This window comes from Misgurnus anguillicaudatus, chromosome 19 (assembly GCF_027580225.2).
Source record: "Misgurnus anguillicaudatus chromosome 19, ASM2758022v2, whole genome shotgun sequence".
NCBI lineage: Eukaryota > Metazoa > Chordata > Actinopteri > Cypriniformes > Cobitidae > Misgurnus > Misgurnus anguillicaudatus.
In genome coordinates, this window is record NC_073355.2 from 43,350,040 (window position 1) to 43,374,799 (window position 24,760).

The 24,760-nt window shown below is 42.2% G+C and overlaps 1 protein-coding gene and 1 long non-coding RNA gene across 4 annotated transcripts in view; one reads left to right on the forward strand and one right to left on the reverse strand.

The window, feature by feature from the left end:
* LOC129425993 (E3 ubiquitin-protein ligase TRIM39-like) overlaps positions 1–24,760 on the reverse strand; it is a 315,525-nt gene that overhangs the window by 73,562 nt on the left and 217,203 nt on the right. The window lies entirely within an intron of this gene.
* LOC129423183 (uncharacterized) lies at positions 505–3,096 on the forward strand. 3 transcript variants are annotated; one of them, XR_012359389.1, is made up of 7 exons: positions 505–684; positions 1,854–1,938; positions 2,106–2,125; positions 2,224–2,282; positions 2,564–2,622; positions 2,720–2,819; positions 2,960–3,096. It is a non-coding gene; the product is annotated as an uncharacterized lncRNA (long non-coding RNA). The 3 variants fall into 3 exon arrangements; XR_012359387.1 differs by lacking the exon at positions 505–684 and adding an exon at positions 1,132–1,568; XR_012359388.1 differs by lacking the exon at positions 505–684 and adding an exon at positions 1,265–1,568 and having other exon boundaries at positions 2,224–2,464.

Below are 24,760 nucleotides of genomic sequence, written 5' to 3' on the forward strand. Positions count from 1 at the left end.
GACCATCTCCTCAGTAATCTGGAGAGAAGCGGTCGAAATAAAGAGACGGATTTAAACACCAAGTGTAAACGTAATGTGTCTCTCTCATCCACTTGTGATCTGATCGACGAAAACACATCTAAATACCAAGTGTAACAGCCCCTGTGATATTTTTCCTCGCGTGGATGAAAAAGGAGTGCCTAAGCTACGTTTATGGTTGTTTTTTGTATGTGATTTTAAGCGGACATATCATGACAATCAGACTTTTTACATGTTTAACATAAATCTGTGTGCTTTGACGGATCACACAATTGCAAATTGTTCATTTTTTTCATTGCTTTAGCTTTAGCTACTGGAAGCCATGTTAACCTTGACATGACAGGGCCACCGTACTAGTTAAAACGCGTTCCGAATGGTGGGGGCTAGAGCGTAATAATCATTTGGTTGTCATATAGATTTTTACCGCTAGATGGGAGTAGATCCTACACAGTGGGGCTTTAAACTTAAAGTTACATATTGTCTTAACTACTTGTAAGTTGTCTCTGTGATGTGAATGTTCATTTAACTAACTTCTGTAAGTTATGAATCACAAAGAGAGGGAGGGGTCGTGTCCAGAAAAGACCGGGAAAATTTCAGTTAACTTTACCTCAGACACAGCGCTCATCTGAAATGACCAATAATAAATTTTGCAAGGCTGCAAAGGAGGTATGTATGATTTTTTTGTCTTGATGTAATAAAGATGCCCTTTATACATTTTTAGAAAAAATAATGAGTTGAAAGTAAAGAAAATATGCAGACATCGAGCCTGCTTTGCGAATGCGTCGTCGTCAGGATATTTATCTGCTTTCACATCGAAGCATATGTTAAAAGAGTTTAATACACCATGGGGATAATTTTGGATATTTCAATTGGTTGTGCGTAACGTTATATCGATTATTTCGATTATAAATATAGCTTACAGTTTAACATTTAACAGTTAGCTTAACAGATTTGTTTGTTCACTGTCAATGTGAATTAATCACGGGCTGAGTCTTCGTTTACTTTCAATATATGTTTACATGGTATGTTTTTAATATGACTAAAGTTAAGCGTTTAAGTTAATGTTGTATTATTGTGGTGCTTGAGGGATTTTTATCCTCGTGCGATTAAGGGCACGAGGGGAATATGCGTTGAAATGAACGCAAATAGTGTCTAATAAGTGTTCGAGGATCTGTTCGTCTGACATAAAGGCCATAAAAACCTTTAAATATATTTATTTCTCTCAGTCACTTAACAAGTGGACACAATTTCTGTTCGTTTCCACAGAATTATGTGTTTAAGTCTCGCAGGGCAGCCATTTCAGGCTACTGCGCACGCGCATAGGTTTGCAGCCTCTCGCCAGAGAATCGCCTTTACATGTTGTTGATGGTAACAGCTGTGTTGCGTATAGTTAATCTTTATTTCTTTGATTATTGCGATCTAATCAGTGGCTTTAAATGCTGTTCGTGCTATCGGTGTTTCTGGATTTACAAGTAGGACGCACACGTTTGCTGAACATACAGGACACCATATGATTAAAAACTGCCTCCCTATCTTGTCATAAATAACAGGTATTTGCATGATTTTTACTATTTTATAATCTGTATGTCGTATTTTTTGTATTTTGTACAAGAGTACTAAGTATTTTGATCATAGCGATTACAGTGGTGTAAGTTACCAGATCGCAGACGACCATAGACTGTGAAAAAATAGATCACCCACGGTTCGGCTCCCATGCGATTCGCGGATTAATATATAATATATAATATAATATATGTATTAAAGTCTTGCAAATGTTAACACTCAAGTGATTTTTAAACAATTTAACCACAAAACTCTGCTTTTACTTCTTACAGTCTCGTTTTGTCACTCTGCATCTTTGTGGATACGCTATTGAAGAAGAGCTGTCCATCACTTTATGGACATTCAAGTTAACATAAGGTATTGTAAACGCAATGTTACCTAATACTATCAAGTTAATACATTTACTGTAAACTGTGCAGTTTTTTACTCATACAATTTCATGTTTTTTTTTTTTTGCTAATCTGCTTTTATTACTTTGTCTTGTTTTGTTACTCTGCATCTTTGTGGCCGCCTATCACTTTGAGGACGTTCAAGTTAACATAAGGTATTGTAAAAGCAATGTTGCCTAATACTATCAACTTAATACATTTACTGTAAACTGTGCAGTTCTTCACTCATACAATTTCATGTTTTTTTTTCTAGTCCGCTTGCTATTGAAGAAGAGCTGCCCATCACTTTGACGACATTCAAGTTAACATAAGGTATTGTAAAAGCAATGTTGCCTAATACTATCAACTTAATACATTTACTGTAAACTGTGCAGTTCTTTACTGATACAATTTCAGGTTTTTTTTCCTAATCTGCTTTTATTACTTTGTCTTGTTTTGTTACTCTGCATCTTTGTGGCCGCCCATCACTTTGAGGACGTTCAAGTTAACATAAGGTATTGTAAAAGCAATGTTGCCTAATACTATCAACTTAATACATTTACTGTAAACTGTGCAGTTCTTCACTCATACAATTTCATGTTTTTTTTTTCTAGTCCGCTTGCTATTGAAGAAGAGCTGCCCATCACTTTGACGACGTTCAAGTTAACATAAGGTATTGTAAAAACAATGTTGGCCTAATACTATCAACTTAATACATTTACTGTTAACTGTGCAGTTCTTCACTCATACAATTTCATGTTTTTTTCTAGTCCGCTTTTACTACCTTGTCTCGCTTTGTCACTCTGCATCTGTGTGGCTGCATAGAAGAAGAGCTGCTCATCACTTTGATGACATTCAAGTTAACATAAGGTATGTAAAAACAATGTTGCCAAATGCTATCAACTTGGTGCTTATTCTTTAGACTTAGCAGTTCTTCACTCGTAGTACAATTTCATAAGCTAAGCCTAGGCTGCTTTATCTAACTTTAGTTTTTTTTCACACTTCTACAGCAGTTGGTGCATTAAGATACCTCTCAGAGTTATTGTGTCATCTCAAGAAATAAGGTGTGTCACCCTAGAGAGTGTTCCTGAGTCAGTCAAGGAGCTATGTGTGACATGGTGCATCATTCTGGGCTTGCAAGGAAACTACACTTTGAAGATCCAGACTTTGGAAATGAGCACTGCAATTTCACCGATATTAAAGATCTACCATCAGATCGAGTGACACTGAAAGTTTTGTTGACAACTTCTGGTTCGGTTTCTGACTTTGCATTACAATTACTACTAGTGCCTCATCAGTGGAATGGCCTGATCCTTTTGTTATTCCTGATTTCTCTCATGATGTTGAACTTCAGTTGAGCGCTGCAAATGATGCCTATGCCAGGGATGGAACAGTAATGGTCATTTCCAATGGTGTTAAATACTAGACAAACAAGCTGATGTGAAATGTTGACTGTTTCCAAGGTCCATCGGTTTATTTTGTAAAAGACTTTCTTAGCGACTGGGTATTAACAAAAAAGGTTTGGGGATAGTTATATTGCATTAATTGTTCTTTAAAAAAACTAACTCTAAAATACGTGGCTTTTAAAATAATAATAATAATAACCTAAAAATGAACAGTGCAAAACTATTTTTATCATATTTGAGTTTTTATCAGTAGGGGAGACCAGGGCTGGTTGTCTCACGGGTTGGTTGTCACACTGCTTATTCCAGACACACTACATGGCGCTGTGGTACAATTTTGATATCAATTTGTTAGCCTTTAATAGCTTACTCATTTGCACTTGAAATTTTGCTGAGCAGACACAAAACATTGAGGTTAGGAGACAATTTTTTATTTTTATGGGTCAGAGTAAATTTTCATGTTGGTGTTGTTTTTGTGTTGAGATCTTGTATGATATTAGTCATTCAAAAACAAAACACTCATTAAAAAGCTAAAAGTATTAGCTTTATTTTGAGTCATATTTTAGCTATCAAGTTAAAGCCGTGTGGCAGCTAGCTTAGCATGTTTGTCAAGAAGTCAGTTGGGGATGGTTGTCACATAGCTTGCGGGGTTGGTTGTCACATAAGAATATTGGACACGTAGACCTTTTAAGACTATTTGTTTGTTTTTGTTTGCTGTTATAAATAAATAAAGCATTAAATAAAGAGGTTTTAACACAAAAAAATTATTTCTTTTTATTTCTCAACACAGTAGACAATAGGCTTTATGCCCAGCTGCACTACTTCCTGGGGCCTATACCATGAAGCTGGTTTAGTTGGTTAGCCAGCTTTGTTTAGGATTAGTTTGTGCAAATCCTGGGTTTTGGGTACCATGAAAATAGCTTTTACCAACAAGGCCTGCACATTGGCTTGGTTTTGTCAACCTGAAACTAATCCTGTAACCCTGAGTTTGTTTAACCATTTTCATGGTACGGGCCCCTGAACTTCAGCAAGCTTCTTGTTTCCTGTCTTCCATTATTGTACAAACTAATTAATCCAAGTGTGCCTGACCTCAGTAGTCACAACAACAATAATCAGACACACCTGGATTAATCAGTTTGTCCAATAATGGCAGACAGGAAACAATGAGCTGGCTGAAGTTCATAGTGCAGCTGGGCATAAAGCCTATTCAAATAACTGATCACCCACTTTAATCCCATTGTTTAAACATAAGGGGCATTAATAACAACTATCATAGGGGTGGATTCATATTAAAACTTATTTGCAGTTTCTATCTTAAAAAACTAAAAAGTTACACATTGGGCCCTATTTTAACGATCTGAAACGCAAGTCCGAAGTGCAAAGCTCAAGTGACTTTGTGGGCGGATCTTGGGCGCTGTTGCTATTTTCCCGGCGGGAGAAATAAGTCTTGCGCCGGCGCAAATCAATAAGGGGTTGGTCTGAAGTAGGTTCATTATTCATAGGTGTGGTTTGGGCGTAACGTCAAATAAACCAATCAGAACGCTATCCAACATTCCCTTTAAATGCAAGGGCGCAAGTTCCATGGCGGGTTGCTATTATTATGACGGATTTGACAGGCGCACGCCAGGAGCGGTTCACAGCTGAGGAGACCGACGTTCTTGTAAGAGCAGTCAAAGACAGAGAAGTTGTTTTGTATGGGGATGGGAGCAACCCGCCCAAATCAGCGTCGGTTAAACAGGCGTGAGAGGAAATAGCCGCAATTGTCTCATCAGCTGCGCCAAGCATTACAATGATGTCAGGAGACGGGGGGATCCCAAGCTTGCCAGCATAAATCGGGCACGCCGGGCACACAGGAGGGCATCGCTGCGTCCACCCTCACCGCTGAAAGGGTTTGGGGGCTTTGAAATCGGACACAAGAAACGCAAGCAAGGTCCAACCCCAAAGTACACTTACAAATCAAGTTCACATACATGAAGGTTTCTTATGAAAACATTTTAATTATTATTTAGATAAAATAAACGTAATACAGCCACACAACAAACTTATGAAAATATTTTAATCGTTATTTGCATGATAATTGTTTAACGCTGCCACACAAAATAAATAAAAACTATCACCACAATGCTCACCACAATGATTTCCCTTATCTCATGTATTAATATTTTTTATTGTAACAATTTATGATTTGCAAAGATAACTGTTGCATCTGTGTAGATAAGATAAGCAATGCGCGTTCTGCACGCTATACATTATGGTCAAGCATGCGCCCTTAAAATAGCATAATGAACCACGCGCAACGCGCCACTGACTTTAGACTAGTTTTTTTTGGTTAGTAGCGCAATTGATTTTTGAAACTGCAAAATAGCATAAGAGATGGTTTGCCCCGGAGCACGCCTCCTTTTTTGCGCTGAACCGCCCAGGGAGCGCAAGGTCATTCCCTAGTTTGCCGACGTGCGTCTGTGGAGGGAAAAACCCGCTGTGCGCCAGTGCAAAATACGAAATGATACATGCGTCACTGACAAAGTCAATTGCGCTGGGTGCAAGATAGGGCCCATAATCTTTTCAGATCCCAATTTATCATTGAAATCCTATAGAACCTCTATAGGGACAACCAACCCCATACCCTGTGACAACCAACCCCGTGATGGGGTTGGTTGTCACATTGTGTCAGAGTGTCTTTGATGGTTAATTACTTCCTGTTACAATACAATCGAAAAGTAAAAAGTATACACATTTAAAGCCAAGACTCCAAAGTTTCATTTCATGTAGGAATTACTGCTGAAAGATTTTTTGTTACGATCTCACCACATACTTAGTTCGTCCCCTCTATCTCTGTTGGGATCTGCCCACTTTTCTTGCATTTTTCAAATATTGCCAGTGGGAGGAGTCAGGCTCTGACCAGGGGTTTAGTTACGCTTTAAAGAAACCCATATAATATTTCAATGAAATTTGTTTTTAATAAACATTTGTAAAATTCATTTTTACCAAAAATGCTTTTCCAAGCCAATGTTACAAATTGTTCTTGTGCAAATAAATAGTTTTTGAGCTAATATTTTGCAAGTTTATTTCAGTGTCAGTATTATTAGTCAAGATTATGAATTGAACTGATAATGAAACCTAGCAAGTTGTTTTAACTACAAGTATGAAGTTGAAACAAAAAATGATTATTAATCTAACCCTGTGTAAAACATAACTCTTTGAGTTGAGATAAAGTGATAAAGTGAGTTTTATTGAACTGATGATGTAACTTAGCTAGTTGTTTTAACTATGAGGATGAAGTTGAAACAATAAATGATTATTAGTTTAACCCCATGTAAAACATATCTCTGTGAGTTGAAACAAAGCATATCTTCAAGTTCATTCTACTTCGATTTGTAAGGCAGCAGGTGAACTTTCGTTTCTAAGTTTAACCAACTTGAAATGTTTTACAGTGCACAATTAATCAGTGTTTTACGTGTTTGCGAGATTTTTTATTGTAATCTTAATCATGTTACCTGTAATTGTTAAATTATTATTGCTGCTATACTATTTCAACAGCATTTGGGTATTAATTTAGGAATTTATGCAGCAAATTAGCACACGTGTCAATGACGAGATTTCCGCAATATCGCTATTATCCACCAGGTGGCGCCCTTCCGCAACTTTTTAATCCCGGAAGTAATGCCCTATGGCAAGCAGCTGCATGTCCGTGTCTGTTATAAAGATCGCTTTGAATGGGATCTCTATGAAAAGTCCGTCACAAAAATGGAATTATCTCTGCTTTTTGCTCAAAATGTGGTGTTTTTGCAGAAACCTACCCATATTCAAAAGCTGATTACAAAAGAACCACTCAAGGTAGGATGAAACAGGTTTTTTTTTTTGAAAGCAGAGGGTCTGTTCTTTCATTTGGTATATTGTATGTTTATATATTTAAAGAAGAACATTTTCTGGAAGGCATTAAACTTTGGTGAAAATCATGAAAAACGTTGGCGCTGGTTGGCAACTTTTTTTAAAAACGCTGGCGGTGAAAGAGTTAACATTTACATTGTAGTTGCGGTGCTTTTTAATTTTTGGATGGATGCGCCTACATTTTTGATGGTGCTCCTAACTCTTTAAAGTTGGGAGCACCAGTGCTACCAAATAAAAAAGTTAATTCTGAGCCCTGTGGACGGTTACTGAGATGTCAATCATCACACTGACATACCGTGTGTCTCAATTCGTTCCCTAGCTCCCGAGGTCGTGAATCAGTATATCGTGTACACAGGTTCGGGGACTGGTAAGCACCCTAGCTCACTTCACATTGGGACAATGTTCACTTATTTCTGTCACGTGGCTGCTCAAGCGCGTTGTAATCACTCAACGCTGTTACTCATTAACAACCGGCAAAACCAACATCTTTCTGACTTAATTTTAAAAACAGTACATTGTGAAAAATGCTGTCATTATTCTCTTACATATCTGTGCATAAAATTGGAGGCATATTGTCACAGGTTAACCTGTTGACTGTTTAAACTGGACTTAAAAACATACCACCATATCACTTGTACTGCGCATTGCCGGCAACTTAACATGTGTACACATCAGGAAAGTGTTATGGAGTTTTTGTTTGGTTAAGTCTAAGTTTGTTACTGTTGTGTTTGTTCTAGTTTTCAAGTCTTATAGTTTATTGATACTATTTTTCTAAAATAACAAAATGACAGAACACACAATAATTCATGTATTACTTCCCTTTATTTTTACAATCATTTTTCACCAACCTTATTGCAGTTACACTTCCCGGACCACACTTCTTACAACCAAACCCATAGGCTGAATCCGAAACCGCATACTGCCATACTATATAGTAGGCAAAAAGCAGTAGGCGAACGAATAGTATGTCCGAAACCTCAGTATGCGTAAAAGGGTAGGCGAGAATTTGCGGGATCTTTGACTATTTCTCGCGAGATTCAGAGGCACGTGTACTTAAGTATCGTCCGAAACCGCCTACTTACTGAAAATGTAGTAGGGGAAACAGCACGTGAACAGAGTAGTACGTCCGAATCCTCAGTATCCATAAAATCAGAAGGCGAGAAATCCCCGGATGCCCTACTGAGTCCGCCCAGATTCTGAAGCGTGCATCGGATGGACACTTCTATCCCAGCTTTCTCATGATGCCACGGGAAAGCAAAGCAATCGACCGGAGACCAGCCAATCGGGTGATTTCGATACGTTACACAGGGCTGTTCCTCCATGACTTCACGCACAGACCGGCCAGGATATACCACAAAGTGCTCAGCTGATTCATTAAAATAAAGCCGTAGAATTATCACAGCTGTGTTGAGATGACAGTAAATATGTGATGGTTTGTTAGAAAAATTACATTTGAATAGTTTTGTTTGATATGGGATTCACTTCTATACGTTTTCATTTATTGTGATTGTTTTATTAATTCATTTTTTATTCATGTTTCCTGTTGTTTTAAGTAAATACAATAAAAATGTATATAATCACATTGCCTGTATTGTCTAGTTTGTATTGAAGCACAGCTGTCATCTGACAATAGATATTAAATTACAATCTGCTTGTTTTACTTATTTTTGTCCACTACAAAATTATGTAATATATATATCTGTAACACTGACAGAGACCGTAGTAGAGTTGTGAAGTTACTGATGCAATCAGGTAGTGAGTGCACCTGTCCCTCATACACACGCATACGTTTTCATGTATTTTATTAGGTTTGTTCGGGTAAGAACCAACAGGTGGATGACATCAAAGTACCGTGAGAGCGATTCCAGAAATCATACGGAGAAGTCTGATTTCGTGTTGCTCTCGCGGTATTGTGATGTCAATCTCCTGTCGCTTCTTGTGGTTCCGCATGAACTCGAACAAGTCTACTATGTCATATGTCACATGATAACGTCAACATGGCGAATGCTGTCCATACTTAAGGCGAACGTAGGTACTGTCTTAGTGCACGTTATGTAGGTACCCAGTGAAATTCAGTACCTACACAGTAAGTATGCGATTTCGGATTCAGCCATAGTCTGGGTAAAACTGTTTTTTAAAGCAAACAGCCACATCACTTCCTGTGGAAGCTATCATTTTGGGTGACCAGAAGGGGAGAATTTAGAAACACTTGGTTTTTGACATTTAATTTGGTGTTTAACTCTGTTTCTGTTAATGGTAGTTTTTTTACTAACTGTTTAGAAGATTAAATTTTGTTATGTTGATTGTTATATTATTTAATATGACTGATACAAACTTTTTAATTTTCCATGACAATATGGTTTGCCCTGTAGGTGGGGCTTCAGCCTATAAATAGGCTTGCTTGTTAGAATACATTCAGTTATGCTTTTCATTGTGAACTCTTTGGAAACTAACTAAGCAGTGTTGCAAACTTGGGCCATTCGGTTTAGCCAACATAGCACATTGTTGCTCTTTATTTTCGTTTTTTGTACAGTTTTTATTTATTTTTGTTTTCTCATACACTGTAAATATTTTTGCACCTTAAAATAAAACACCATTTGGATCCTGCATTAACTTTTTAGTACAGCACGTCATTTCCTCTTTTTACTGGTTGGCTCCCTTACACACATAATTACATTTTAAATGTAATAAATATATTTACAATTTTAAATAAATATTATTATTTTAAATATTGAGTAGATTGTGGTTCCTTACTGTGTAGCAATGTGTATTTATTTACAACTAAAACAAACGTTTGTCTTTATAAAAGTTCTGTCACATTTCATAAATTTAATTGAGTTGGATTACTTGATTTTCGGTTGACGAGCTTCAGAAAGGTCACGTGATTTCCGGTTAGGGAACATAGGGACCATCGATGCTCACTGGTTTTTGCGTTGCATTGAGGGAATTTTTAGGGAACGAACGTTCCAGTGCACTGAACGGATTTTGCGATTGAGACAGCCCTTAAAATGGCTGACTCCCTGATCAGTGCCCTGACTACTGAACAATGGAGCTGATTGAGACACACGGATACATTTATCTTAGATTTTATAATTTTCTCCTTTCACTTTTCTACTCATCTGGTTAGTTTATTATTTTAACAAACTCATAAACTACTTTCTTTAATAATTAATTAATTAAATTATACAGGGTTACAAACGCACTAAGTCACAGACCAAAGGGGGGGGGGGAGCCGAAGTCCTGCTGCGGTTTTCATAAGAAATTTAAAAAGAGACTGAAGTGATCACGAATCCTTGTACAGTTATGGAGCTAACACAACTAAATTTTCAGGGGGGGCTAAGAAGAATTTGGGAAGGGGGTAAATATGCATTACAACACACGTGCTCAGCAATGGTGTTGAATGATACATTTTTGCATGGCTTGTCTTAAAACATTAAAAACACCACATAGACACACTGTATAAACAACAATAAAAACCTGATTATCACAGTGGGACTTTAATTTTAGTTTTTGTGGTTTGCTCACCTTCAACTCTGAGATCAACAGTGATGTCATCATAGTTGGTTTTGGACTGAATTAAACACTTATAAAGTCCTTCATCAGAGATCTGAACTCTTGAGAGTTTAAGTGATGTGTTTCCTTTCTGTAGTTCATTTTTAAACACTTCAGTTCTTCCTCTGTACGACTGAAGCTGATTTGTGTTTTTGTCTTCATGATCTTCATAGAGATGAACTACTTTGAGATCAACTCTAGACCACTCGACTCTCATGTTTACAGCACTGATTTGGGGTTTAAGAGAACAGGGCAGAATTACATCCTTACCAGGTATAGCGACGAGAGGAGCTACAGGTCCAACAACATCAAACTGATCTGTAAGAGACAGAAAACACTGTTGAGGTTTTGGGTGGTTTCAGCATGTTAAATTTATTCCTAAAAAAAAACAATATGCAAAATTAAATAGGCTTTGTCTAGAACGACTGCCCATTTTGTTGTGACGCGAGTTGATTGTGATCCTGCGTGCTGGCGCTGTCCCAGGTTCAGTGTTCTCTCCAACGTTACATAACCAATCAAATTTCACCATTAAGTTCTTGCATTTAATGAAGACCGCAGATTGGCTAATATGAGCGTCAGTCATTCCTTGTTGCCGTGAAGCGTGGAAATGTGAAAAGGCAAACGCGTCGCGAGCATGACGAGAGCAAGCCGATTACAGCCAAGGTTATTACTGTATTTTTTGACGACAATCCGGATTCAAATGTAACTCCACCACCGGAAAATACGAGTTGACGTTAAACCTTTCAGAGAGAGTGGCTTAAAGATTTCGAGTGTCTCCGCTATGGAAATGTAACTTACTGTGTTTACTGTAAATCCTGTAAAACGGCGTTAATGGCGGAATCAAAACATTTTAAGCGCCAGACGTACCTTGCTTAAAAATGGCGAAAGTGCCAAAAACACAAGACGTGTCATGACAAATGTGTTTATTATTGATGGAGACACCGACCTGTCTGTCAAAGTGTGTTTGATGGTGTATGTGCGCATGCGCTGGTGAATGGACATTCGACAAACATCCTTGTGGTCCATGTTGCTGTGGAATACGACAATGCTGATGGTATGTTTTTGTTGTATTTTTTAAAACATTGCCTATTTAGTAGTAAAAGCATCCTGGTAATACAGTTATCAATACCAATATATATTAGCCTTCTATATTAAGGTCACTTTTGTAATGTCACAATTAATCAGTGTTTTACGTGTTTGCGAGATTTTTTATTGTAATCTTAATCATGTTACCTGTAATTGTTAAATTATTATTGCTGCTATACTATTTCAACAGCATTTGGGTATTAATTTAGGAATTTATGCAGCAAAAAATAAAATAAAATAAAATAGAAGACCAAATTTTAAATGCTGGCCATAGGATGTGTAAAGCCGGTGGTGGTGTTTTATTTTTAATAAAATAAACCTATTAACTCTTTCACCGCCATTGACGAGATATCTCGTCAATTAAGAGAAAATGCTTCCCCGCCAATGACGAGATTTTCAGTCTTTCCCCAATACCGCTATTTTCCACCAGGTGGCGCCCTTCCGCAACTTTTTAAACCCGGAAGTATTGCCCTATGGCAAGCAGCTGCATGTCCGTGTCTGTTTTAAAGATCGCTCTGAATGGGATCTCTATGAAAAGTCCGTCACAAAAATGGAATTATCTCTGCGTTTTGCTCAAAATGTGGTGTTTATGCAGAAACCTACCCATATTCAAAAGCTGATTACAAAAGAACCACTCAAGGTAGGATGAAACTTTTTTCCGTTTTTTTTTTTTTTTTTTAAAGCAGAGGGTCTGTTCTTTCATTTGGTATATTGTATGTTTATATATTTAAAGAAGAACATTTTCTGGAAGGCACTAAACTTTGGTGAAAATCATGAAAAACGGTGGCCCTGGCTGGCAACTTTTTTAAAAAACGCTGCCGGTGAAAGAGTTAACATTTACATTGTAGTTGTGGTGCTTTTAAATTTTTGCTGGTCGTCCTAACTCTTTAAAGTTGGGAGCACCAGTGCTACCAAATAAAAAAGTTAATTTTGAGCCCTGTGGACGGTTACTGACATGTCAATCATCACACTGACATACATTTATCTTAGATTCTATAATTTTTTTCCTTTCACTTTTCTACTCATCTGGTTAGTTTATTATTTTAACAAACTCATAAACTACTTTCTTTTAATAATTAATGAATTAAATTATACAGGGTTACAAACGCGCTGAAGTCCTGCTGCGGTTTTCATAAGAAACTGAAATGATCACGAATCCGTGTACAGTTGTGGAGCTAACACAACTAAATTTTCAGGGGGGGGGGCTAAGAAGAATTTGGGAAGAGGGGTAAATATGCATTACAACACACGTGCTCAGCAATGGTGTTGAATTATACATTTTCACATGGTTAGTCTTAAAACATATTAAAAACACCACATAGAAATACTGTACTGTATAAACAACAATAAAAACCTGATTTTCCACACAGTGGGGCTTTAATTTTAGTTTTTGTGGTTTGCTCACCTTCAACTCTGAGATCAACAGTGATGTCATCATACCAAGTTTTGGACTGAATTAAACACTTATAAAGTCCTTCATCAGAGATCTGAACTCTTGAGAGTTTGAGTGATGTGTTTCCTTTCTGTAGTTCATCTTTAAACACTTCAGTTCTTTCTCTGTACGACTGAAGCTGATTTGTGTTTTTATCTTCATGATCTTCATAGAGATGAACTACTGAGTCTTTGAGATCAAGTCTAAACCACTCGACTCTCATGTTTACAGCACTGATGTTGGGTTTGAGAGAACAGGGCAGAATCACATCTTCACCAGATACAATGAAGAGAGGAGCTACAGGTCCAACAACAGCAAACTGATCTGTAGGAGACAGAAAACACTGTTGAGGTTTTGGGTGGATTCAGCATGTTAAATTTATTCCTAAAAAAAACAATATGCAAAATTAAATAGGCTTTGACTAGAACAATGACCATTAAGCATTCTGAAATATCTGCACCTCAATCATTTCCTGCCGGCCATGGAACTGAACCAGCGACCATTCAAGCCAGACTCTCTAACCACTAATGCCTTGCTCACACTACAGGATTTTTAAAATCCTGGCAGATTATGAAATCTGGTTGCAGCACACACATAAAGAGAATCTTGTCAGATATTCTTCTATCAAATCCTAAACATGCTCACACTACAGGATTTAAAAATCCTAGTGCATCACACACTACAGGATATTATTAAGATTATCTTGCCAGAGCAAGCACTTCACGTCACCTCAGGAGAAAAGGTTATAAAGGAATGTAGATTATGACACATTTATTATGATTTCTTTTTAAATATTTACATTTGCTAGCAGCTTTCTATTTGAAACTGTCACAGTGTAGTATGAGGTTGAGGCACTGTGACTAGCCTCATACACAGCTATTATTATTACACAGCCACCATTAACACCAAGCACGATTCGAATGCCGGCATTTAATGTTGTAGGACAGGTGGACAAGTTTTGGTTTTGGAGCTGGACCATAAAACAATAAAAAACACATTCTGTGTCTATTTTTGAGAGACGTGTTGTCTCTCTCCACAGGGGTCACGGATACACAGGAACTGATCTGTATTTCACCCCCTCTCTCTTCTCCTTTAAGGTTTTGGTTACTGGAAATATACTAAACACATGTAACATTGGATATATCATATGTTGTGATGCTACAAAGGTTTCATCTTCATGTTTGGTGTTGTTTTAAAGGTCATGGTGCGATGGTTAAAAAGGTCTAATTTCTATAATGCTAAGAGAAAGTATATCAAAGTTTAAAACTTAAGACATAATCTGTACTCCTGGGATGGGTGTCAACTCATGAGGAGATCTAGATTACAGATGGTTAACAGTCCCATTTGGTGCTCCTTCAGGTCACGAGAACCGACCAACCAAATCCTGTTTTGAGATTTTATTATTCTTTGTCTCATTCTGTGTATATAAGGTGGCTTGGCAAGAGACTCTGGGAAGTATTCTTTAGCAAGAATCTTCCCCACACTTTGGGTGTGTGTATTCAGACATTATGGAAGTATTCTTTAACAAGAATCTTTCTAAACCATTTTGGGTATATTATATTCACGATGGAAGTACTCTGTAGCCAGAGTGTCTATTGCCAGGTATGACTTTGTAACTTTTGCAACTGTTGATCATTTTAAGTAATTGGAATTGAATCAAATTCTGTATGATATTGTTTAATTTATGTTTGAAGCTGAAACCTGCCTGGTATAATAAATTGTTACATTTGATTCATCTGAATTCTTCAGAAATTGTATTGATTTATTTTAATTCTTTCAGAAATTGTTATGACCAGTAGATTAGAAGGAGTCTGGTATTACCGCAAGATTATCCTGTCAGGATATTACACTGAGGTTTTGATGGTCGAATGGAGCATGGGGCACATTCATTAAAACTCTCAGATTTATGTTTATCACCTGCCTTAGCAAGTTGCATGAGCGCTAAACTAAAGTAACTATTTTTATGATCGGAGCAAGCATGGAGCGGCCAGACATAAAAATATTAGTTTACCCGGTAACCTCTGACTAAGATCAGACTGACAATTTTGTGTCCGTGAGATGTACGCAAATGGCCGGCGTATGCTCTGTGCGATACCGGGTCCCTAATGAACGAATAACTAAGACTATGGTAATTAATAAATAATCAAACATCTAAATTATGATCAACAGATAATTGGAATAATGCACTAAATTCTTAGTATATTAAATTGGAGTCAGATTATAATTTAAACACAGAGATCAAAGAAATTAATTTAATCATGATATGGAATTATTCTTCTAGAAGCGCTGAGGAAGGAACGAACACGAGTCCCCTTCACCCACTCCACTTGCATCCGTCGTTGGGCTTGTGGGTGGTACCTTACAATGTATACACGGATCTGTGTAGTGGTGTAGTGTATTGTGCATTTGTGTTTAATGTTTTATGATGTTTGTTACTTCCCAAACAAAACTACATTTCATCTGCCATAAAAGATTAAAATAACCACACACATATTCTTTATCTACTATCATTTATTGGCAATAAATACGCATACAAAGATTACAAACACTCACCAGTTTCCATTTTCCAGAACCAAACCTGTGCAATATACAACCTGGGACTTTTATACACTTACCATGCTGGGCAGCCATTTTGGTTGTGACATCATATGGGTCACCAGTTCATGCCTGTATAAAAGTGTTCTGTTTTTCTGTTTAAAGTCTTAATGGTTGTTTGATGTGTGTGTGGAATGTTGTGTTTGTACTTATTTATTTTCATTAATGTATATTTTGTTGCCCATGCATGTTTTTATAGTTGGTGGAGAAACCCCCACCAATTTCAAAATGGTTTGGTCCAGGGGCGGAGCTAAGAATATAAAATGGCTCCCACACAGTCAGTCAGTGTGGGTTGTTGTAGGAGTTTGTGTTGTTGCTGTGAACAAAGTTTATTGTGGACTTCTTGTTGATGCAGTTCAGATCAGTTGATTTAGCTGAACTAGCATGTAAATACTTTGTATATAGTGTATATTTTGTACAGTTTATTTTCTTTTTGATTATTTTTCTATTTTTACACCGTGTGTTATTAATAAATCACCCTTCACCTGAATCCAAGCGGCTTCTGTGTCACTTTTGCCTCCTATCCTCCCGGTCAAATCCTAACAGAAACCTATGTGATTTCTCCTCCTCAGCTCTTGTTTATGAGGCAACGATCATGATACGTTTTTAGGATGTGTTATGCAGGCAGTGTTTGAATGCATACTGTAGATGTGTGCACAATCTAGCACCAACTCAAGTCTAATCTTATTTTTTGCATATTTAAGAGTTATTATAAGTGATCTAGGCTATTTATATTAATGCTCTGTTTTCCTGTTCCTTCCTTACAGGAATATTATTGTAGGCTAAGCATTAAATGACTGGTTAAACTTGTTTTTGCACTGTTGTTTGCATTATTTAATTCCACTGTATATATACTACTCTGCGGCAGTGGTGTAGTGGTGTCTGGAGAAGTGGGTATACTCTAAATTTATGCCCCAGTAGAAGTGGGTACACTCTTAATGTATGCCCCCAGTAGAAGTGGGTATACCCCATGCCATCAAATAAAGAGGTGGGTATACTCCGTATACCTCCGTATACCCTGCACTACACCACTGCTCTGCGGTGATATTATTTTGTAACTATATACTATGTGGATTCTATTTTTGTTGTTTATTCTTCTGAGGCTGCTGGTCTTTGAGAGCTTATAAACAAATTTTATTATAGTTTTATAATGACAGTAAAGTTTCTATTATATTCTATTTTATCTTGCAGTGTAGTGTCTAGTGTTTAATTCAGTATTTAAATTACCAATGGTTTTGGACAAATATGTCATTTAATGTGAAACGTTGTAAGTGTGTATATGAGGCGCATCAGATTCTCAAGTGTGCGGTGTTTCAGCAATCAGTGCTGCACTTGGGTGAGGTTCAAGCGGATCATTTATATTTCGAACAACTAATGGCGTAATAACGTAATGTTTGTTAGTACATATTCTACATGCCGGTGAACACTGAACAGCAATGCATGCATGATGACCTTAAATTACTTTTATGGTTATATGGTCATACAGATAAAACTTTGTGCGTCTGTAAAGTAATATTTAAAACATGATGCGCTTTCTGCCGGCCATTTATCTTAGATTTTAGAATTTTCTCCTTTCACTTTTCTACTCATCTGGTTAGTTTATTATTTTAACAAACTCATAAACTACTTTCCTTTAATAATTAATTAATTAAATTATACAGGGTTACAAACGCACTAAGTCACAGACCAAAGGGGGGGGGGGGGGGGCAGCCGAAGTCCTGCTGCGGTTTTCATAAGAAATTTAAAAAGAGACTGAAGTGATCACGAATCCGTGTACAGTTATGGAGCTAATGTCACAAGCCAGGGGCTGGCCGCTAATGGCCAAGCCGCGCCCCTTCTAAACTTCCACCTCGAGGAGGTCCCCAAAACCAACCCAATGACCAGACAACAACGAGTACAAGGTAAGTATAAAATATTCTTTATTTATTTAAATAGTTAAAATATACGGGGAGTTGGGGAAAGGGAAATTAAAACTAAAGTCAGGATCTGTCCTCCAGGGGGGGGGGTTTGCGTCGGGGAACGGGCTCCCGCCTCTGGTTCCCTCTGCCCGTGGCGCGCTCCTCTTCCTTCCTGGAGGCAGAATGAAATCACAATGAGTGTTGGTATAAGCTTTTCCTGTCAGTGTACCTTTAACAGCGCACGGCGGTTCGCCGCCTATCTCCCACGGCTCCTTGCTCGTTGACTCACTCTTCTTCCTTATTCTCTCTCTCTCCACAGACTCTGCTGGGACACAGGGACACAGTGAATCGGTTCCAAGGTTTTCTCTCACCTCTATGCTGGTTACAGCTTCTAGGTAGGTATGGCTCGCTTCACAGCTCAATATCTTAGTGTTCACACTGGCTCTCTTTCTCTCCACAGACGACTGCTGGGATACAAGGATACAGTGAATCGACTTCAAGGTTTTCTCTCACCTCTGTGCTGGTTACAGCTTCTAGGTAGGTATGGCTCTCTTCACAGCTCAATATCTCAGTGTTCACGCTGGCTCTCTTTCTCTCCACAGACGACTGCTGGGATACAAGGATACAGTGAATCGCCTTCAAGGTTTTCTCTCACCTCTGTGCTAGTTACAGCTTCTAGGCAGGTATGGCTCTCTTCACAGCTCAATATCTCAGTGTTCACGCTGGCTCTCTTTCTCTCCACAGACAACTGCTGGGATACAAGGATACAGTGAATCGACTTCAAGGTTTTCTCTCCCCTCTGTGCTGGTTACAGCTTCTAGGCAGGTATGGCTCTCTTCACAGCTCAATATCTCAGTGTTCACGCTGGCTCTCTTTCTCTCCACAGACGACTGCTGGGATACAAGGATACAGTGAATCGACCGGCACACCGGGTCGAGCGCTGCCCTTTCCTCGAGACCCGTTGGTCAATCGAAAACCGGACCGGGGCGCCCTTTCGTCGAGACCTCGGGCCGGCGGATCTCGTTCGCCTCTACTCTGTAGTGATGAAAAGGACACAGATAAAGTAACAACAGCAAATGTAGTACTCCCGCACACCGCCACTCGCACAGTTCTTCACCGCCACTCTATAATCCCGTCAGACTGAAGCACACTACAGCATAGTCGCGCAGATGTTCTCTAGCGCCGTTTTTCCTCTTCGTCGTCCCGGGACGAGTGACTGAAGGCAGGGTTACGTCAGACAAGACACAGCACTCTCACTGCAATACACAGCATTACACAGCACCACTTCAAGTGAAAATTTCTACATCCAAAAGACTCACCCACCACGCTTAGTGCACACAATGACACCCGCCTTCTTCCACTTTACTCTGGGCGAGAATAGGGAGATGGTAGACGGCCTAGTGTTTGTTTATTGTCGTCACTATAGCTGCTTACACAAAAACCCTTCGGCTCACCCACCACGCTGGTACAGGGGTAGGGCCCTCATTCGCTCTTGAAAAACACTCCAAACGATTGTATAAATCAACTGCATATAAAACACCTACTTCAAGTGATGTATTTACTCACAACTTTGGTCTCCCTTCGTCCTAGGTTGACTTCACACTGTAATGACTCCAGATGCATAAACGAGGCGTTTCCAGCCACCAACACCACTTTTCCACAGGTGTGTACTCACAACAGTAAGTTTTCCTCTTCCTCCGTTTCTCTCATTCAGCATCGGGATCTGTCTAATATTCCACCCATAAGGTCATCGATGTCTTCCTTTGTATAGATCTATAATCCAAACGAGAGAGAGAGAGAGCAATACAGCGATCCAAAACAGCGTATCCGGCGAGCCCAACTCGGCGCTACGATACACAATCACCCACCGTAACAACAACCAAGACTGTGATTTACATTGTTCTAAAATACTCTCCTGGTGTCCCTTTTGTCCAATCACCCGGCGCTCCTCTTAATAACTCCCAGCTGTGTGTAATTTGGCTGATTTCAGCGTTCGCGACGCTACCGGATGTCCGGTGTTTTCTCTTACCGGTCCGGGCGGAAACATCCGGGCGGAACCAAACTTTCCCAATTTTTGGTTCCGCCTAAAAGATCGTCACTCCTGTGACATCCTCCCCCGCCAATGCATTCTAGTCCCTGGAATGCCTCGGCGTTGTCCACTCACCGTACCGGGCAGGGGGGCGTCCTCGGCTCTCCCGTTGGGAGCGTCTTACGGGTGAATCCGACTCGGCTGGCTCGGGTACTACCTCTGGTTGCATCTGGGCCGCCGGAGGTTCAACCGGCTCCGGTGCCAGCTCAGGCTGTATCTGGGCCACAGGGGGTTCAGCTGGCTCGGGTGCTATCTCTGGCTGTCTCTGGGTGGCCGGGGGTGGCGCTATTGCGGGTCGACCTGGTACCATAGCCCATCCTTCCATCCAGGGGGCCTCCGGTACTGGCTCGGTGGGCCCCTCCATCACGGCCTCAGGGTAGTTCAGACAGGGGCGAAGCATGTTTCGATGCACCACACGTTCGGGGCCGGGTTTTCCCTCCGGCCGGATGGTGTACACCGGTTGTCCCGGCCTCTGCTGCTTGCAGATGACATACGGGATAGCCTCCCAGCGGTCACTTAACTTGCCTTTTCCTTGCCGCCGGTTATCTCTCGCCAGGACCCTCTCACCTGGTAACAGGGGGGCCTCTCGGGCAGTCCGGTCATACAACCGTTTGTTCCTTTCTCCTGCCGTCTGTATTCTCCTTGAAACCTGTTCGTACGCAAAGTGTAAGCGCTGGTGATGGTGCCCCACCCACTCCGTCACGCTCACTTCTTCCCGGTTTGCTGCTACTCCCAAGACCAGGTCAGTGGGCATCCGTACGTGCCTGCCGAACATCAGGTAAGTAGGGGCATACCCCGTCGTGCTATGAACACTGTTGTTATAGGCTTGCAAAAGGTTTGGTAAAGCACTCACCCAATCGCTCTGCTGTCGTTGGTCTAAGGTCCCCAGTAGCCCCAATAGGGTCTGATTAAACCTCTCACAGCTTCCGTTCCCCTGGGGATGGTACGACGTCGTGTGGGTCTTGGTACAACCATACAGCTGGCATAACTCACGGATTACCTTGGATTCAAAATTTGCCCCTTGGTCGGAGTGCAGAAACTCGGGGCATCCAAATGTCTGGAACACATTTCGCCATAGAGCTGTGGCGGTGGTGTTGGCTGTCTGATCGAGCGTCGGGACTGCCCAGGCGTATTTGGTAAATAGATCAGTGATTACCAGAATGTTTTGATAACGGTCCCGAGGGCGACCCAGCGTCAGGAAGTCCATTGCCATTATATGGAGGGGGGCTTTCGCGTGAATGGGTACCATCGGTGCTCGGGCCTCTCGTCTAGATTTAAACAGCATGCACCGGGGGCAAGCTTGAATTAGGTTGTGCACAGACGCCTCCAGTCCCGGCCAGTAGAAGAATCTACGCAGTAGAGATACAGTCCTCTCCTGTCCCTGATGTCCCAACTGGTCATGATAGGCTGAGACCAATGCGTTTACCTGGTCGGCGGGCACTACGATCTGGCACACCTCTTCGCCCACTTTCGGATCACGGGTCTTCCTGCAAAGTACCCCCTCCTGTAGCTCCAGCTTCTCCCACTGTCCCAGCAACTTCTTCCCGGTCTCTGTCTGGGCTAACCTTTCCGCCGGCGTGGGCCGTTGGCCCTGCTCCACCCACGTCTTCACCTGACGCACGTCCCGGTCCTGGGCCTGCCTTTCCATCCAACGGCGGGGGTCCCACCCCCAGTTCCCTGGTGCGGCTTCCTGCTGATCTCCTGGCGCCTCTACAGCCCCTATCATGTAGCCCTCCTCTTGGCTATCCTCCCTTCGATACTCCTGGTATCTGGGGCTCTTTACCTCTGGCAATCTTGAGAGGACGTCCGCGTTCGTATGCTCTCGTCCGGGCCGATACTGCAGCTTGTAATCAAAGTTGGCCAGCTGAGCCACCCATCGCTGTTCTACGGCCCCCAGCTTCGCCGTCTGTAAATGTACTAAAGGGTTGTTATCTGTGATGACTGTTACCTTAGCTCCCCAAAGGTAGTCCTTGAACTTTTCGCTCAGGGCCCACTTCAGGGCCAGCAGTTCCAGCTTGAAGGAGCTGTAATTTGCGTCGTTCCTCTCTGCCGGATGAAGGCTCCGGCTCGCATAAGCGATCACCCGCTCTGTTCCCTCTCGTCGTTGGGCCAATACTGCCCCCAATCCCAGGTTGCTCGCATCTGTATATAAGACAAAAGGTTTAGAAAAATCAGCATACGCCAAGATGGGGGCCTGTAACAACTCCTGCTTCAGCCTCTGAAAAGCCATCTCGCACTCGCTACCCCAGTTAATAGAGGGCGATCCACGGCCCCGGCTTCGTCCCGTGCCAACCAGCAACTGGTTAAGGGGCTTGGCAATCTTCGAGAAATCCTTAATAAAACGTCTGTAATATCCCACGAACCCCAGAAAGGATCGTACTTGCCTCACAGTCTTAGGCGCATTCCAATCCTTCACTGCAGAGACTTTCTCGGGGTCCACGGCCACCCCTGCTGCGCTGACAACATGGCCCAGAAATTTCACCTCTCGCCGCAGCAGGTGGCATTTGTCTGGCTGCAGCTTCAGCCCGTATTTCTCCATGGCTCGAAAGACTTCCTCTAGGTGCCGGAGGTGAGAGTCGAAATCTGGGGAATACACAATCACATCATCCAAGTATACCAGTACTGACTCCATCAACTGACCTCCAAGGCAGCGTTGCATCAGGCGTTGGAAGGTGGCCGGAGCGTTGCAAAGCCCGAAAGGCATCCGGTTTCATTCAAATAGTCCAAACGGGGTCGTAAAGGCAGTCTTCTCCCGGTCTACCTCGGCTACTTGCACCTGCCAATATCCACTGGCCAGATCTAGGGTGGAGTACCAGGCTGACTGCGTGAGGCCAGCGAGGGAGTCTTCAATACGTGGCAAAGGGAAAGCATCTTTCTTTGTTACCAGGTTCAACTTGCGATAGTCCACACAGAACCTCCAGGCTCCCGTCTTCTTTTGTACGAGCACGATGGGGGCTGCCCAGGGGCTGCTACTCTCTCTGACGATGCCCCGGCTCAACAGGCCCTGCAGAAGTGTACGCACTTCTGCATACAAGGTAGGTGGAATCGGTCGGTACCTCTCCCTGCTGGGCACTGCATCCCCAGTGGGGATGTGATGTTCCACCACCCGGGTGCACCCATAGTCCTCATCGTGCCTCGCAAACACATGTTGCCACTTTCGAAGGAGTGTCTGTAGTTTCTGGGTCTGTACCTGTCCCAGGTCATCCCCTTGCAGTGACTCACCCGCCAGATGTCTTGGCACACCTCTCCCCTGGCTACTCGCCGGGGCATCCATCTGAGTCAGGGCCACCTCGATCACAGTGGGGCACACCTGACGGAAACTGACGTCCCTCTCCTCTCTCACCTGGTGGGGTGTGTACTGCATAGGGGTGCTCGTTTCGTACTCTCACAGGGATCCTCCCCCGGTGGACCGCAGCTAATCCTCGTGCTACCTCCACTTGTGGACAATCTGTGTGTGGCTCTACCAACACCCACTCCTCAGGGCTCGCTTCCCGAAGGGGCACTCTTGCCCATACGATAGCCTCACTCCTAGGGGGAATAGACAAAGCAAAACGACACATTACTCTTCCCACCACCTACCGATCTCTATGAACCTGGTTCATCTGGACCCGGCGCTCCCACTTGGGCCTCTCGGTAGGTGAGATCCTTGGACCAGGCCTAGCCCGGAATATCTCCTCCCAGCACTCAGAGAGGACATTCATGCCCAACAGGGCCCAGTGGGCCCCCAAACACTTATCTTCAACAATGATCACACCTTTTTGAGGGACAACTACTCCATGCACTTCCAGATCCGTCAGGCGATAGCCAATGTAGGGGATTTCCAGGCCGTTAGCGCCCTTCAAAGTCAGCCAGGGGGCCTCCGCTCCTTGTGTTCCCCCTCGTCCGAATATCTCCTTGGAGAGGCTTTCTGCAAACATCGTTACCTGTGAGCCCGTATCTACCAGGCACTGAATCCACTTGCCACACACTTTTACTTCTGCCACCGGCTATGCCCGATCATCTGTTGCCTTGAACTGTCCCTTCTTCCCGGGTCTTCTCGAGGGGTCCCGGCCACACGACCCACTGTGGCCGGTCGTCCTAAAAACCCCCTTCCGATGCCCTGCGGGGCCCACACTGACGGCTATAATGTCCTGGCTCACCACAACGGTTGCAAATCGGCCGCCCCTGGTCATCCCATTCGAAACGGGGCCGATTGTAGCGGCTTGGGCGTCCAGGTGGCTCTCGGCTCCTCTCCGAGTACACTCGCTCTCGGGGTGCCGGCCTTGGTTCCTCCCGCGCCCTACCTTGGCGTAGCTCTCCCAGGAGGGTCTTAGATATTTCAGACATCTGTTCCCGGACGTCTTCCAAGAGTTCTGCCTTCAGAGCCTGCCTCCAATCCGTGCGCTCAGGTGGTGGTGGCACGCTTTCATTTACAGCCGCACACACTGGGGTCTCACTCACCTCAACCTCGTCGCCCTCCAACGCCAGCGCCTCTTTCCTTAAATCTTCAAATGTGAGGTCGGGGTCTCTCCGAAACTGGACCCTCAGACTCTGTCTCACGGGGCCCTCTTTCATCCCCAAAAGGAATTGGTCGCGCAGCAAAGTCTCTCCATCTCCCAATCCATGATCGCGGCGGGCCTGTAACCAGGTAAACTGCTCTCGCAGTCTCAGGGCAAAAGCCCTAATGGGTTGTCGAGGGCCTTGTTTACTATTAAAAAATTGGGAACGGAGGACGGCTACGGGGGTGTGATCACCATATTGCTCGGTGAGAAACTGGAATATAGTTTGGGCGCTGGTTCGGACAGCTTCAGGGGCGGCCTGTACTTCTCGCCGCGCTTCTCCCTCTAGGGAGTTCAGCACGAACTGGAGCCGCTGGGCTACACTAAGGC